Raw genomic sequence first — 17,809 nt, 5'->3', positions numbered from 1 at the left:
CCTCAATACTAGGGCAATTAAAACTCGTAGACCTTGAGTAGTAAGAGTTTCAGCTGATCCGAATTATGAAATAACTCTTAATTTGATCAAAAGAGAGCATCCAGGCCATCAATAATAACTGCTCGAGTTAAGTAATATTATCAAATAGAAAAGAGACAGGCCTTCAATAATAACTACTCCAATTAGGTAAAATTACCAAATTGAAAACATGTAGGCCTTCAATAATAACTACTTCAGTTAAGTAAAATTACCGAACAGAAAACAGACACGCCTTCAGTGATAACAACCTCAGTTAAGTGACACTGTCAAATAGAAAACAATCAGGCCTTCTTTAGTAACAGCTTCAGTTACGTAAGATCACCAAATAGAAAACAGGTTGGCCTTCATAAATAACTGCTTCAGTTAGCAAACAGAGTTTGAATTGCCTCATGACAAGGAGTGCACCAGAAGGCTTAAACGCAAGGTGCAGAAGAATACACCAAACAGGAAGGCCAAGAAAGACTACAACGAGAGGACTGGCCTTCCGAGGTCCTTTTCGTCGGGTACAGACCGTCAACAAAAATTCTAACACAGCAAGGTTAATTACCTGAAAGTAACAATAATTAGCCAAACGATATATCCGCGTCACTGCAAGATACCGTCTCTACAACGATGGCGAAGCGGCCTGAAGAAACTAGGCCTCCAGACCCAATTATAGAGCCTCAGCAACTGCAAATTTTGATACCAAGGCACCTCCTAAACCGATATACATTGATGAGCCAAAAAAACTGGTACACCTATCTAACACTGTGTAGGGCCACCACGAGTGGCACAATACGACGTGGCATGGACTCGACTCATTTCTGAAGTACTACTGGAGTGAACTGATGCCATGAATCCTGCAGGGCTGTACATAAATCTGTAAGAGTACGGATGTGGGGTGGGGGGTGGGGCGGGGGTGGGTGGAGATCTCTTCTGAACAGCACGTTGCAAGGCATCCCAGATGTGCCCAATAATGTTTCTGTCTGGGAGATTCGTGACCAGCAGAAGTGTTTAAACTCAGAGGAGTGTTCCTGGAGCTAGACTGTAGCAATTCTGGACGTGTGGGGGGTGTCGCATTGTAATACTGGATCTTGTCACCTGTCAGAGTCGCATCTAGACGTATCAGCGGTCCCATATCACTCAAACTGCACACGCCCCCAGCCATTACAGAGCCAGACTTGAACAGTCCCCAGTTCATAGTAACTGAAGAAAATTATCAGTCACAAAAGGCCATAGCTGAAGGAAAGCAAGTAATAAATGAATACACATCTCTCTGCAATGGAACTCTGTTCTCTGCCCTCAAAGAATTATTAGATAACACCACCATATAGAACACCCCTCCCCTCCCCCACACAGACACATCCATACATGCACACACATAAAACTAAGAATATATATATATATATATATATATATATATATATATAATTACAATAATAATGATAACTTCTCAAACCTATGCTCTCTTTCTCTTTCTCGTTCTCTCTCTCTCTGTCTCTTTCTCTCTCTCTCTCTCTCTCTCTCAACACACACACACACACACACACACACACACACACACACACACACACACACACCTCTGAGAGATTCAAAACAACTTCCAATGACATCTTCAACTGTTCCACTGTCCACCATCCGTGTTTTCACACCTTCGACTGTTCCACTGTCCACCATCTTGTTTTTACAGGTAGTAAACAGTGACAGGGACAGTGACAACTCAATGCACAGACCTTGACAATGAAGAAGATGATGAAAACAGAAAACATAACTGAAACACACACACACACACACACACACACACACACACACACACACACACACACACACAACCGTCCACATAAATTATTAGTTTCAGGCTTAGCCATAACAGTTTAGCAATCGTAAATATTTTGCCTACATCAAGTTGTATATAGTTGCAGATGACAGACTGTAAGCAAAACTGAAACTGTAACAACATAACACCGCAGGAAAACCACACCATGCGGTAAGAAGGTATGAATGCATAATTTTATGTGCTCTGTAAAAATCTGTACTTGCGATTTAGAAACTAATATTTGCATGTATTTAAACAGTAAAGAACATTCCTTAAGTTTAACAGCCGCAATAATAAAAAACCCACTGATGATGCTGTAACTGTAGTGAAACATGTCTGGGATAACAAACAAAATTGTGTTTTGCTATTGGCGGACCCCACCCTAAAACATATGTTATTGTTAAAGCAAACACAGACAAAAGAGCTGGAACCTCAAGATGATTAGAGCTGAACAGTATTCACTGCGAATGTTTTACTAAAAGTTAAATAAATTTTGCGTTAGGCCTGTGCCGTTAAAAGTTAACAGCTCCATTGCGACTTTTTGGTTATTTTGGTAAACTTTCTTCCGACGTAGAAAATTAATACTAAAATTTAGAACTTATTTCTTTCATTTTAATACTGAAAACCGTTTAAGGTCAAATTAAAATTACTGTGTAACGAAAATTACTTCGGCACGTTACATTTTCTCATCTGATACGACCGTCCAAAAATCGAAACCACCAAAATGCAAAGGCTAGAAATAAATATAAAAATCGACGAATATATATTCTTAGGAGATTATGTTTTATTATTCTATTAAGCAAGGTATCACAGTACAGATTACTGTGAAAAATATTCCACTACAACCTTAAGCGAAAATAATATTCAAACAGCTGACGTTTCCGATATTATCCGATATTTCCCGACAGAGTGCTTATATGTATAAGTCACTAAATCGTTGCTTATAAGCGTGTTATCTCTTATTACTGAGAAACAGTACTACGAAATATTAGAGTAACGCTCCAAAAAAGCAAATTAAAGTTGCTGTAGACCAATTGTGTTATTTGAAGGCATTTCAAAGGTATTGATTTAAACATTCCATAAAAAGCTACGTGACTGAATTTCATAGAATCAGTACAGGTGTTCACATATCGTTATCGTCTGTCATGCAATGTAATTACGCAATTGAACACCTGAAGGAGAAAGAAATTGTCAGTATTGAGAAACAAACTTCCTTGTATCTCCCGCCAGTAGGGAATAAATAAGACGAATAATTTAATATTTTGCTATCTTTGTTTCTAGAGAGCTAAAGTATGTATAGTGGAAGCAAAAGCTGAGATAGACACTTTTAAACCTTTGAATTACACGATAACGTAATTTCATTTGCAGTCGTCAGTTACTTCGTTAGCACAATAAGAAAATGCGCAGGCCAAGGGTTTTTTCGATACACTTCCACAGAACCTTCGCACCTTACTTGAGTATTCAGTTTTTTGGATAGTGCAGACGTATTGTGCCTATAATTTCGTACAAAAAGAAAAGAGCTTTGTGTGATGCAAAGAAGGGCCATTAATGCCCCACTCCTTTGTCACGAAGTTTCTCTGAGCTAGAGGAACCATTAACTCGACTGCGGAGAGTTTATTTCATGCTTGGGAAGACTCTGCGTAACTTTAGAGAGGTAACTCTCGGCATGAGGGGGTCTCCACCGCAGTTTAGTGTTCCCCCAAGTCCGCAGATGCTAAATTGTAGTTTATTTCTCTTAAATTGCGTCCCCGTTTCCTGCTAACTACTTCCGAATACTCTCACATTTCAAAGCAACATTCGCCTTCAACGCATAAAACGCTTCCTTTCTCGAGAACCCACTACTAGAGATTTCTGTGTTTGGCATACATTGCTTGTCTTGTCACACCTTTCAGGGCCTCTAACTGCTACTCCTCCGCCAACTAGACTGCCTGACAAATAAATAAATAAGTTCACAAATAACAAATAAAAAAAATGAAGCACCCACAAACATGGTCGCTAGTCAGTGTAGTTTCATACACGGACACAAAGACAGCGGGTATACAAATGACTTGAGTTACAAGTCCGTGTAATAGGTAGAACTGTCATCAAAGTAGATTGGTGTTGTTCGTTTTTTGTGCTGTTACCAGGCATGGAAAAGTACGTAAGGGACGTGAACAGCGTCAGATATTGATTGATCGTGTGGAACGATCGTCTCTTGTGAAACAATGATAGCAGTACTTGACACTCTGAAAGCAACCTCATTGTGGGCCTGTATTTCTTCGGCTGATCGGTCGTGTAACATCCAGATTTGTGGGACAAGAAAAGAAAATGGTTCGAATGGCTCTGAGCACTATGGGACTTCACATCTGAGGTCATCAGTCCCCTAGAACTTAGAACTACTTAAACCTAACTAATCTAAGGACATCACACACATCCACACCCGAGGCAGGATTCAAACCTGCGACTGTAGCGCCTAGAATCACTCTGCCATTCAGGCCGGCTGATATGTGGGACATTCAGATGTGACAGTGGCCCACCAAAGTAAGGGCTGGTTTACTAGACTTCAATGTACACGTTGACCCTGTCTGACCAGCACAAAGGTGAATGGCCGTATTGTGCACCGCTTCTCATATGCACTTGCCACCTGAGATCAATTACGGACTGCCGGCATAATTCCGTGTTCTCGGAGCCCAACAGAAGCCGCATTGGGAATTGTCGTCCAATGTGTAGGTTGCCTGTAACAACAAAGTCGCGTTGTGCTACGCAGTGAATCACCCTATCCTGAATAACCATCATTGGCTAGTGTGGCAACGCGTTGGGAATGGCCCTATTCTTCCAATGTGTTGTAAGGGCACAGCAGTATTACCCCTGGCGGCATTTTGTGGGGAGTTGTCGAATATGACACCAAATTAAAGCCGATTGAGAAAACTTTCACGTCTGAATGGTAAATAGCGAAACTCCTGTCTCCTCATGTGTTACCCCTCATATTATAAAATAATTTTAGTGCAATTTTTCTACAGGATATCATGTACCCACGTACGTCAGTTGTACCTATGAAATGCTTGTACGTTCTTGCAGTAGTCTGGTGGCCAACAAGATCTTCAGTTCTGTCCCCGAAAGAACACTGTGAGACCAGCTCGGACGTGAACTCCATAACAGAGTCAGTACCCAGGATATGAATAACCAGTTACACCAGTTGTAAGCCAGTTTGCCTCAGGAACGGATACAACGGCATTGTGGCGCCCTTCCTAACCATTCTAAACAGAATCAAAGCATGGATCCTAGCCTGGCGGGGTTCAACGCCGTACTCATATGTGGGCTCACGCCGCCAAAGCTCTTTGACTCGATTTAGCGATCACTGAAATAAAATGTGATATCCTATGAACCATGGAGATTTGTTTTGTTTCCATCTCCCCTTCTGTGTGAAATATTGCTTTTAAAGTCAACTGAAATTTGTAACGTTTTAGGTGTCTCAGCGATACTGGTAGCTCGACAGTAGGTGCAACCACAGCGAACGGATGCCTGTTGAGAAGCCATACAAACGTGTGGTTCCCGAAGAGGGGCCATAGCCTATTCAGTAGTTGCAGGGGAAACAGTCTAGATGATTGACTGATCTGGCCGTGTAACAACCAAAACGGCATTGCTGTGCTGGTACTGCGTGCGAACGGCTGAAAGCAAGGGGAAACTACAACGGTCATTTTTCCCGGGGGCATGCAGCTTTACTGCATGGTTAAGTGACGATTGCGTCCTCTTGGGTAAAATATTGCGGAGGTAAAATAGTCCCACATTAGGATCTCGGAGCGGGCACTACTCAGGACGTCGTCACCAGGAGAAAGAAAACTGGCGTTTTGCGGATTGGGGCGTGGAATGTAAGATCCCTTAATTGCATAGGTGGGTTATAAAATTTAAAAAGGGAACTGGATAAGTTAAAGTCAGATATAGTGCGAATTAGTGAAGTTTGGTGGCAGGAGGAACAAGAGTTCTGGTCAGGTGAATACTAGGTTATAAATACAAAATCAAATAGAGGTAATGCAGGAGAAGGCTTAATAATGAATAAAAAATAGGACCACGAATAAGCTACAACGAACAATATCGTGAACGCATTACTGTAGCCAAGACAGACACGAAGCCCACGCCTACCACAGTAGTAAAAGTTTATATGCGAATTAGCTCCGTACATGATGAAGGAAATGTATGATGCGATAAAAGAAATTATTCAGATACTTAAGGGAGATTAAAATTTTATAGTCATAGGGGACAGGAAATAGACAGCAAAAGGAAGAGAGCGAAAACTAGTAGGCTGATATGGACTGGGGGTAAGGAATGAAAGAGGAAGTCGCCTGGTGGAATCTTGCACAGAGCATAACTTAATCATAGCTAACACTTGTTTTAAGAATCATGAAAGAAGGTTGTGTTCGTGGAAGAGACCTGGAGACAGTGGAAGGTTTCAGATGGATTATATAATGGTAAAACAGAGATTTAGGAACCAGGTTTTAATTTGTAACACATTTCCAGGGGCAGATGAAGACCCTGACCACTATTTATTGGTTATGAACTGTAAACTGGAACTGAAGAAAATGCTGAATTGTAAGAATTTAAGGAGATAGACCTCGATAAACTGAAAGAACCAGAGGTTATAGAGAGTTTCAGAGACAGCATTAAGAAACGATTGACAGTTACAGGGGAGTGAAATATGGTAGAAGAGGAATGGGTAACTTTGAGAGATGAAATAGTGAAGGCAGTAGAGAATTAAGTAGTTAATAAGACGAGTCCCAGTAGAAATCCTTGGGTAACAAAAGAAATATTGAGTTTAATTGATGAAAGGAGAAACTATAAAAATGCAGTAAATGAAGCAGGTGAGAAGGAATACAAGCGTCTCAAAAATCGACAGGAAGTGCAAAATGGCCAAACATGAGTGTCTAGAAGACAAATGTAAGGATTTAGAGGCATATATCACTAGTGGTAAGATAGATACTGCCAACAGGAAAATTAAAGAAACCTTTGAGGAAAGGGAACCACCTCTATGAATATCAAGAGCTCAGATAGAGAAACGATCCTAAGTAAAGAAGGGAAATCAGTAAGAGGGAAGGAGTATATAGAGGGCCTGTACATGGGGGATGTACTTGAGGGTAATATTATGGAAATATAAGAGGATGTAGATGAAAGTGAAACAGGAGATATGATACTGCATGAAGAATTCGACAGAGCACTGAAAGACCTAAGTCGAAACAAGGTCCTGAGAGTAGACAACATTCCATTGGTACTAAAATAGCCTTGGGTGAGCCAGCCATGACAAAACCATTCTATTAGGTGAGCAAGCTGTATGAGACAGGTGAAATACCCTCAGACATCAAGAAGAGTGTAGTAAATCCGCCCCTAAAGAAAGCAGGTGTTGACAGGTATGAAAATTACTGAAGTATCAGTTTAATAAGTCACGGCTGCAAATTACTAACACGAGTACTTTACAGATGAATTAAAAATTGGTAGATGCCGACCTCGCGGAAGATCAGTTTGGATTCCGTTGGAATGTTGGAACACGTGAGGCAACAGTGACTGTACGAATTATCTTTGAAGATAGGTTAAGGATTGACAAACCCGAGGATAATGGGTTACAGTCGAACTAAATAAGGTGATGCTGAAGGAATTAGATTAGGAAATGAGACACTTAAAGTAGTAGATGAGTTTTGCTATTTGTGATGCACAATAACTGATGAGTTGTCGAAGTAGAGAGGAAATAAAATGTAGACTGGCTATGGCAGGGAAAGCGTTTGTGAAGAAGAGAAGTTTAATATCAAGTATAGATAAGTGTCAGGACGTCCTTTCCGAAAGTGTTTGAGTGGAGTGTAGTTACTCACGGAACTGGAACATGGATGATAAATAGTTTAGACAAGACGAGAATAAAAGCTTTCGAAACGCCGTGCTGCAGGAAAATGCTGAAGATTGAATGGATAGATCACGTCACTATTGAGGAGGTACTGAATAGAATTGTGGAGAAGAGGCACTTGTGGCCCAACTTGACTAGAGGAAGGGATCGGTTGGCAGGACACGTTCTGAGGCGTTGGAGGGAAGCATGGAGGGTAAAAATCGTAAAGGAGAGAAAGGGATGAATACACTAAGCAGATTCAGAAAGATGTAGGTTGCAGTAGTTACCCGGAGATGAAGAGGCTTGTACAGGATACAGTAGCATGGAGAGCTGCGTCAAACCAGTCTCTGGACTGAAGATCAGAACATTAACATCTGATATATTGCCGTATCAGTTACTTCAATTCGGTCACCTATCCGAATTCTTCTCATGTAAATAACATTCATGTGTTTCCCGAATTTTGTTTCAGGCTTCAAATACGAGAGGCTGAAGATGAATTGTTGGGCGAACGATTGAACACCAACCGCATTCTCTCGTTACTTATTTCTTGAAATGAAATTAAAGCGTCCCACTGATACTTTGTACCGATCAGTCTTCGATAGCTTACGTAATATTATTCGTAACAGTGGTAGTAAGCTGGATCGGTCACCCGTCCTCCAAGAAGCACATTAGCCAATCCGCTTATTGGTCTAAAACGTCTAATCTTTCTTGCATTAATCGCGAAAGTTAAAAAAAGCAATGCCTGATGGGTGCTTCGGCTTTTTTATCAGGCAAGATACGTCTACATGAGTCTCACTAAAATTTTCAGTGACGGTTCAGACATTGCCGGAAAAATATTGCCTCTTAACGGTGTATTTCTGAAAATAATTACACATAATTATACAATAAATACTATCAACTGGTTTGCGTCACATGTAGTCGACTGAAACATAGATTTGCTGCTCATGTCGAGCAAGCCATTAACTTTGCATCATAAATTAATAAAGAGACGCGCTTCTGCAAACTGCTATCTCTTTTACTCCTAGGACCTACTGCTGACCAAAGTTTTAGTGAGGTTTCCCTTTATTTTAACGCAAATGCTAGAACTGTAAATCTCCTCCCACACCACCCGCCTGGCGTTTGTCTGAATCGTCTCTGACCCCATTGTGGGTCGTCACTCGATTGACCTACTCTATGTAGAAAAATGAAAAGTACGATAGGCGCTCAATAAGTGACATATCAATTTCACTTGAAAATGGGCGGAATTTATTGTGGGACATCATTAAATTTTCCTGCTTCAGCCCGTATAGTTTGAGGAAGTTCCGATAACTAGCGGCACCATGCATAGCATTCAAATTGGCGTCTATAACGGAGATGCGCTCCGAGCACAGAACTGCCATTGAGTTTCTTTTGGTGGAAAACCAGATCACCCTACATCTCCATGGGGCTTACAGAATGTCTACGGAAGCCTGACAGTGAAAAAAAACCACAATAAGTCGTTGGATGATGCGTCTATCATCATCGCAACAAGAGCTGCGGCTCTTGCAGTGTTCGAAACATGCGGACACTCTCATTAGAGTTAATCGCTGGATCACAGTCTAACACCTCGCTGCTCAACTGGACGTTTCTATTGGCAGTACTGACACACTCGTCACCCAGCTCGGATATTCAATTCCGGTGTATATTACTGCCTACAGAACTCCATTAGAAGGACCACATCTGCAGAACTGCATATCACGATGCTGATCGTGACAATTTTTGTCAAACGTCCGTCACAAACGATGAACCATGATTTAGAACTGGAAATAGAACGGCAGTCCATGAAGAGTGGCGGCACACAACCTCACCTCCAAAGGAAAAGTTCAGAGCCACACCCTCAGCCGGTTAAGTCATGGCGACGCTTTCCAGGGACAATGAAGGGATTTTTATGATTGATGTTCTCGCTCGTGATACGATCATCAACTCTATAAAGTGTATTTTGATATCATAACAAAATTAAAGAAGACTCACACGGACTTCTCCATGACAACAAAGGGCCTCACGATGGGAGCTCACGAAACATTATTGGACTGTTTATCCTCATCCACCCTACTGCTCAGATATCACACCTTCGAGCTTCCATCTGTTTCAGCCAATGAAGGATGCAGTTCATAGGAAGCAGTACATGGACGATAGGAAAGTTATTGAAGCAGCAAGACATTGGCTGCGACATCGACCAGTAGTGTGGTACCATGCAGACATACAGAGCATCCTAGTAACTTGTTGCAAGGTCGTCACAGTGAATGGAGGTCATGTTGAAAAATAGGATTTTGTAGCGAAAAGAGTGGGAGTTAATATGGTTATTGGAATCCTGAGCAAAACCAATCTGTTTTCAGCAAAAAGTGTTGGATAACTTACTAAACATCCGTCCAACATAAATGTTGGGGGTCAACACACTCAATGAAAAGAATTTCCGTGGGACATTTGCAGCTGGTGAAATGCTGTGAAATGCTGCCATGTCCTCTCATGGTCCATACTTACTTTTGCAAGATTACATTCTCAGCAGGCCCAACCGTCCTCCTTACGTCTGTATAGAGCGAAGGTGAAGTCGCAAGTTCCTTGACCTTGAGTGTGGTTTTGTAAGTAGCTGACTGGGTTATTAAAATATTTAAAGATGGCAGGAATGAGATCCTGAGGCAAACCAATTTTCTACTGAACATCGATCTTGGTCTGCAAACACAAAATTCCCTTTTTAAGCTTGTACTTGGACGCTTCATCAACCTAGATTGAAGATTAATAAGTGACAATCCCGGGTTGGAATATTGTTGCTGACCAAGATCACCAGACAACTCAGGCACCTCAGCCAAGAGTGCACTAATAGTTGCTCTCTAGTCGGTCACTCGTGGAAATGAAACATATTGCTTAGCACATCAGCAACGATGGCTCTGCTGCCGCTTATACGCTTTACTGAGAGCTTGAACGAAAAAATGTTAAACAAAATGGTTCAAATGGCTCTGAGCACTATGGGACTTAATAGCTGAGGTCATCAGTCCGCTATAACTTAGAACTACTTAAAACTAACTGACTGCAAGAGCTATTTATTAAAGTTGATCCGCTTCTTCTAGTTCAACACAGTGGTAAGATGAAGTCTGAACTTAAAATTGAGCACAAATCGCAAGGCCTTAAAATCAAATCACAAGAAAACAAAAGTTTTAAATTTCACTTAAAATCGGGCGGCTTTTGTCATTAATATCTATTCTGACGGCCTGTTGGTACCAACAAAAACTGTAGCAGTAAATAAAAAACTAAATTTTGGAACCAAATCGGCAGATAATCAGTACTTATATATATACATTAAGGCATGTTCCATCTTCCTGTCACAGAGCGAGCAAAAAAATGGTTCAAATGGCTCTGAGCACTATGGGACTTAACATCGGAGGTCATCAGTCCCCTAGAACTTAAAACTACTTAAACCTAACTAACCTAAGAACGTAACACACATCCATGCCCAATGCGGGATTCGAACCTGCGACCGTAGCGGTCGCGCGATTCCAGACTGAAGCGCCTAGAACCCTTCAGCCACTTCGGCCGGCACAGAGCGAGCACCCAGTATTATGCCTGAAATAGCTATGTACCGTCCTGTACACCATCTGAAGATGAGCCTGGAAAGGTTCGAAAACCGGTTCATGGAATGAATAAATAACTATTCAAAAAAGTGACTGGTTACAGTTTAATGTATTTACATTCGATAAACAGTTACGGTCATGCCGCAGTGGTAACACCGGTTCCCGTCAGATCACCGAAGTTAAGCGCTGTCGGGCTGGACTAGCACTCGCATGGGTGACCATCCGGTCTACCGAGCGCTGTTGGCAAGCGGAGTGCCCTCAGCCCTTGTGAGGCAAACTGAGGAGCTACTTGACTGAGAAGTAGTGGCTCCGGTCTCGTAAACGGACATACGACCGGGAGAGCGGGGTGCTGACCACGTGCCCCGTCCGCCCCGATAACCGGTCAGAGAGCTGCGTGCACTCCGAAAAAAAAAAAAAAAAAAAAAAACACTGAGTCAAGGAATCAACGATCAACTTGAACGGAAGTCTTGTGACGTCCGACCAGACCAAACGCAACCAGCTATTCGAACAAAATGAAAAAAAAAGAAAAAAGAGATAGCTGAATGGTCAGCGAGACGGTCTGCCGTCCTAAGGGGCCCGGCATCGATTCCCGAGTGGGTCGTAGATTTTCTCCGCTCAGGGACTGGGTGTTGTGTTTCAAATGGCTCTAAGCACTATGGGACTTAACATCTGCGGTCATCAGTCCCCTAGACTTAAAACTACTTAAACCTAACTAACCTAAGGACATCACACACATCCATGCCCAATGCGGAACTCGAACCTGCGACCGTAGCAGCAGCGCGGTTCGGGACTAAAGCGCCTACAACAGCTCGGCCACAGTGGCCGGCATGGTCTTGTCTTCATCATCATTTCATCCCCATCCGGCGCCTAGGTCGCCCAATGTGGCGTCGAATGTAATAAGACCTGCACCAAGGCGGCCGGACCTGCCCCGTTAGGGGCCTTCCGGCCAATGGCACCAAACGCTCATTTCCATTTTTACCACATGCCCCTCCGCATCCGCATCCCGTGACGCCTGACCGGTGATGATGTCGCGGCGACCGGTCGGTACCTTTGGGCCTGCAAGGCCTCTTCGGGAGGACTTTAGTTTAGTTTATACCCTCATAGGGAGAGAGGTATGAGCACATAATGGACCCAGTAACAATGTCGTACATGATCATTTTGGTGGTCAGAGTGGCCTGGTGCCGGAAGTCAATGTTGCGTGGGCGTACTGACCTCCAAATAACAAAGAAGGCGAGGGGCGTCCTTATAAGCGTGTTTTTTTTATGGATGCTCCGGCCCTCACTTCATTGCTTAGGATGACAATGCGCGCCTTAACCGAAGAGCTCATGTGGAGGAGCGCTTGGAAGAAGAGGCTCCTCGGTGAGCTAATTGGCTTCCCGTTTTCCGCCTCTCCACCCCACCCCCTCCCAACTTGAATGCCGTCTGTTGTCAATTGAACGCCCTACCACAAGAAGTCCTTGCCCACCTAGGGGCCAGTACGCCGCTGAGCACGAATTGTTGTCTGTGGTAATCACACACCCTATTAAAAACCGTGTCCCACCTCCTGTCATGTTCAGGGCCGTCATACATCGCTGTGACTTCAGTGTAATAATTTTCTTTGAATAAAAGTGCCACTTCTGTTCGTTCATGAAACGTATTTGCAAACTGCGAATGCGATACCAGCACAGTAATAAAATTTACTGGACATAAATTGAAAATTTTGTACCGGACTGGGACTCGAACCTCGATTTCCTGCTTTGTGCGGGGGGTAACCTTAATAGCTCGGCCTATCTCATCACACTTCATGAACAGAACCAAACTTACACATGTCCCAATATCTGCTACCCACAGAGATCGCACAGCCATTTCATTTCCGCGCAGGAAGCGACTTGCTTTGTTTTCTCATCAGATTGCTTTGGATTTAGCATGAAATACATAAGTGAAGTAAGTCTCTGCTTTTGACAGTGTCTGTAAATTATGAAATCTATTCGCAGACTGCGAGTACAATTGTAAACAGGTCATACGATTTACTAGTAACGTTTCCAGTCTTACGCATACTGTTGCTTTAACTGCTTTGGCTAACCGTGTACGATTCATAGTCAGACCCAGACTTAAAAAAAAAAAAAAAAAAAGAAAGGCTCTGAGCACTATGCGACTTAACCTCTGAGGTCATCAGTCCCCTAGAACTTAGAACTACTTAAACCTAACTAACCTATGGACATCACACGCAACCATACCCGAGGCAGCATTCGAACCTGCGACCGTAGCGGTCGCGCGGTTCCAGACTGAAGCGCCTAGAACCGCTCGGCCACCTCGGCCGGCACCAGACGTTTGTATGTGCTAGTGTCTAGGTCCCATAGTGCTCGAGTACAGATTGTATGATTCCCGCACAGGCAGAGACATACTTTTTGCTCGTCATCTTGCCTTGCTTTCACCAGAAATACGGTAGAGCACTGGCTACTTTTTCCAGTGTCTATGAAGTTCGATACACTGTTCCTTCGGATGCGCCTGTATGTCTGAAGGGACATTCCATCGAACCTTACAGACACCGCCCGACTGTATTTCATGCCAAAGCAACGCAATATGACGAGCGATGTCGAAGGAACAATACAGACACTGCAGTAATCCATTTCTGACGTCTCATTGATTAGTTCTTTCCGTTACCTTCTGTACTTTGCTGTAGCAGTTCTGTCTATGTATCGTCCAAGACATTAAACTACGTTACTTTTTAGTGCCACCATGTGAAAATTAATTACGTCCTTCTGTTTGACGCGTCAGTGTATTACGCGAGTTCCTCTGCTTTGTTGAAGCGATTTAAATCCCGGCACTTCGATGCTAATGTTTCAATAGTTGAGCACTGGAAGGTACCTCCAGACAGCTCCTGCTGAAGAGAACGACTCACGTTATCGAAATATTGTGCGCGGACGACACATATCTGACAGATTACCTGATACTTAAAAATATCCGCAGCTAGTTGGGAAAGTCTGAAAAATCACAGAATTTAAACAGTTTTGTGAAAAAAAAAGGAAAACACCGTTCTGCTCAATACGCTCAAACTAGTCACCTGGCCAGCCGCTTCTGCTGTGTTGTGCACACTTGGCGCATTAGGGCCACCTTTCTGTTGTGAACACGATGAATAATTATCAATAATTCTCACATGAGCTATCTAGTTTGGCCGCCATCAGAGCAACGAGAGAGTGGAGCAAAGGGAATCTCAAACTAGAATATCTGTATCTTCAGCTGCAATGGCATCGTCTAGAAACCACTCTAAATATCTGTGAGGTATGGCACTTGCTCCTGACGCAAATCTTAATTTAATGACGTTGGTTCATACCTCGCTGGAGAACCACTTCAAGTCAGTTTTTTGTCACTCGATTTTAATAGAGTTGCAAATATGCGGAGTGTTATGTAGTAACGGAATTGTGAGGAAACCTGTACATTTTCAATGCGTGGACTTAATCAGCTTTTGACAATCATTACCACACAGATAGTCAACATTGATACAGTATTGGTACTTCATTATCACATATACACTCTAAGGAAAAAGAAGAAAAGAAACGACGCAACAAATGACATTATCCGAATGTGACAGAAATGGGTAGACGTGATGATGTACTTGTATCGACGCATAAATGGTTGTAGTTTCTGAGAAATTGGATGATTTACTCTAAAGAAAGAGCTTATCAAATTGAACATGTCAGTAACGCTTTGAGCTACCTCTGGCCCTTATGCAGTTATTCCGCTTTGCATTGATTGACAGAGTTGTTGGATGTTCTCCAAAGGGATATCATGCCAAAATTTTGGCCAACTGGCGCGTTATATAGTCAAAATCCCGAGCTGCTTGATCAGTCCAGCCACGATGCTCCAAACGTTTTCTATTGGAGAGAGCCCTTACTGTCCAAGATAAGGTTTTGCAAGCACTGTGGCAAGCAGTAGAAGCTCCCGGTGTATGAGAGGGCATCATCTTGCTGGAATGAAATCCCAGGATGGCTTGTCATGAGGAACAACAAACCGGCGCGTAGAATATTGTCGACGTCCCGTTGTGGCGTAGTGGTGCCACTGTTGACAAGCAAAGAGGTCCGTCCTGCTATGAAAATAAAAAGGCAACCCAAATCAACACTCCATGTCGTCGGGCTGTAGGGCGAGTGATCGCTGTCCGAGCAATTCTACTCCAGTACTGGAGATTCCAGGCCGAAGGCATGTATGACAATTTTCAAATCATGTTCACCGCACATGTAACAACTGTAAACATATTCATCCTGTGGCTCTTTTGTTCTATGGTTAGAAAACATGTTTGCTGCCTGTCTGCATTACATTGATGTGATTTTGTACTTATCTACACTTAACAAAGTCCAATTACACTCCACTTGTTGTACTTGATAATGGCTTAAGGGCAAAATCATGATCGTATAATAAAATTAAGTTTGTACAGTCAAATAACAGAAATACCATTCAAGCATTTGTTCTGGATTAACGTGGTGGGACGGGCTTGAAAGGACCAGAGTATTTGTGGAGTGCACCTAAGGGTTTTTAGACTTGGCAGTACTTTGAGGTGCTTTGATGAACACTGGCCAGCCTATATGCCGCAAGAGAAGTCAAACGGCGGTCATAACAAAGACACTTCGACTGTCAAAATTTATCAGTAAACTGTCGAAGTATTTGTAATGAAGTTCCCGAATATACTACCCTCCAGGAGAAGTACTTGCGCTCAAATTATTCTTGCGACTGAGAGTTGGCTGAAACCCGAAGCGATTCTTGGAACGTCATCGGAAAGACAGATTAGGTGCAGTAGGAGGAGAGTGTGCATTGCAGTTGACAAAAAATATTGTCTCTACTGATGTCGAAGCTGAGTGTCACAGTGAAGTCATCTGATAACGTATAACAAGTGTAGATGAAACAAAGTTAATTGTTGGATGTTTTTACCGGTCTCCCGATTCTGCTGTGACAGTTCTAGAGTCATTCTAAGGAAATATACGGTCAATATTGCATAAATACCCAGATGACACAATACTAGTTGTAGGTGACTAACCTGCTGGTTATAGACTGGGATGTCTATGGATTCACTGCTGGGGATACAGACAGTTATACGAAATACATTTGAACACGTTTTGCCCGCATCTCGTGGTCGTGCGGTAGCGTTCTCGCTTCCCACGCCCGGGTTCCCGGGTTCTATTCCCGGCGGGGTCAGGGATTTTCTCTGCCTCGTGATGGCTGGGTGTTGTGTACTGTCCTTAGGTTAGTTAGGTTTAAGTAGTTCTGAGTTCTAGGGGACTGATGACCATAGATGTTAAGTCCCATAGTGCTCAGAGCCATTTGAACCATTTTTGAACACGTTTTCTGATAACTGTCTTGAGCAATTAGCTCGGCAGCCCACACGCAATGGCGATAACTTATACCTTGTAGCTACAAATAGACAGGACCGTACTGAAAGTGTCAGTACTGAAACGGAGACTGGCGATCATGATGTCATTATAACAACTATGATTACGAAAGTTAATAAATCAGTCAAGAAGGCTAGGAGAGTTTCTGCTAGATATAGCAGAATCTAATATTTATTAGAATCTCTCTTAGAATTGGCATCACTTAGTTCAAGTAAGATGTGGAGGAATCATGGGCAAAGTTTAAGCAGATTGTAAATCGTGGTCTGGCGAGTTATGCGCCCAGTAAGTTGATGTTTAATACGGAAATTCGGCGGATACTGAGAAAGCGGAGGCTGTTGAACTCTCGTTTCAAAAGGGGACACACAAATAGCAACAAACGAAGTTTAGTAGGGAAAAAGATCCATGCGCGAAGCATACACAACTACCGCCGTCACACCTCAGCAGAAGATCTGGCAAATCAGAAAAAAATTTGGTAAAATAGCTAAGCGGACCTAAATGTTCCATTCAGTCCCTTGTTGACCAGTCTGGTGTGGCAGTGAAAGATAACAAAACGAAAACCGAAGTTGAAAATTTCACGTTCAAGAAATTGTTCACACAGGAGAACCGTACAAACTTATCGTCATTTGACCATCGGACAGACTCTCGTATGTGCGGCATATTAATAAGCATAAGTAGAGAAACAAATGAAAGATTTGAAAGCAAATAAATCGCCACGTCCGGATGGAATTCCAGTTCAATTTTACAAAGTGTAGTCTACAGCGTTGGCCACTTGCCTAGCTTGCATTTGTCGTCAATCTCTCGCCCACCACAGAGTCCCAAGGGACGGGAAAAAAGCGCAGGGTACTCCAGTATATTAGAAGGGTAGAAGAACGGACCGGTAAAATTATAGACCAACATCTGTTTGCTGCAGAATACTTGAATATATTCTCTGTTCGAATATAATAAACTTTCTTCAGACTGAGAAGCTTATGTCCACGAATCAGCATGGTTTTAGAAAGCATCGCTCGTGCGAAACTCAGCTTGCCCTTTTCTTTCATGATACATTGCCAATAATGGAGATTCCATATTTCTAGATTTCCGGAAAGCATTTGACACGATGTCCCATTGCAGGCTGTTAACGAAGGTGCAAGCATATAGAATAAGTTCACAGGTATGTGAGTGGCTCAAAGACTTCTTAAATAATAGAACC

At 42.7% G+C, this 17,809-nt stretch overlaps 1 pseudogene; it reads left to right on the top strand.

Moving 5' to 3' along the window:
• Positions 1 to 11,388: 11,388 nt before the first annotated feature.
• LOC124797076 lies at positions 11,389 to 11,506 on the top strand (annotated as a pseudogene).
• Positions 11,507 to 17,809: the final 6,303 nt, after the last annotated feature.

This window comes from Schistocerca piceifrons, chromosome 4, assembly GCF_021461385.2.
Source record: "Schistocerca piceifrons isolate TAMUIC-IGC-003096 chromosome 4, iqSchPice1.1, whole genome shotgun sequence".
Taxonomy (NCBI): Eukaryota; Metazoa; Arthropoda; class Insecta; order Orthoptera; family Acrididae; genus Schistocerca; species Schistocerca piceifrons.
The sequence above is the reverse complement of the archived record's forward strand: the minus strand, read 5'-3'. Positions and strand labels throughout refer to the sequence as shown.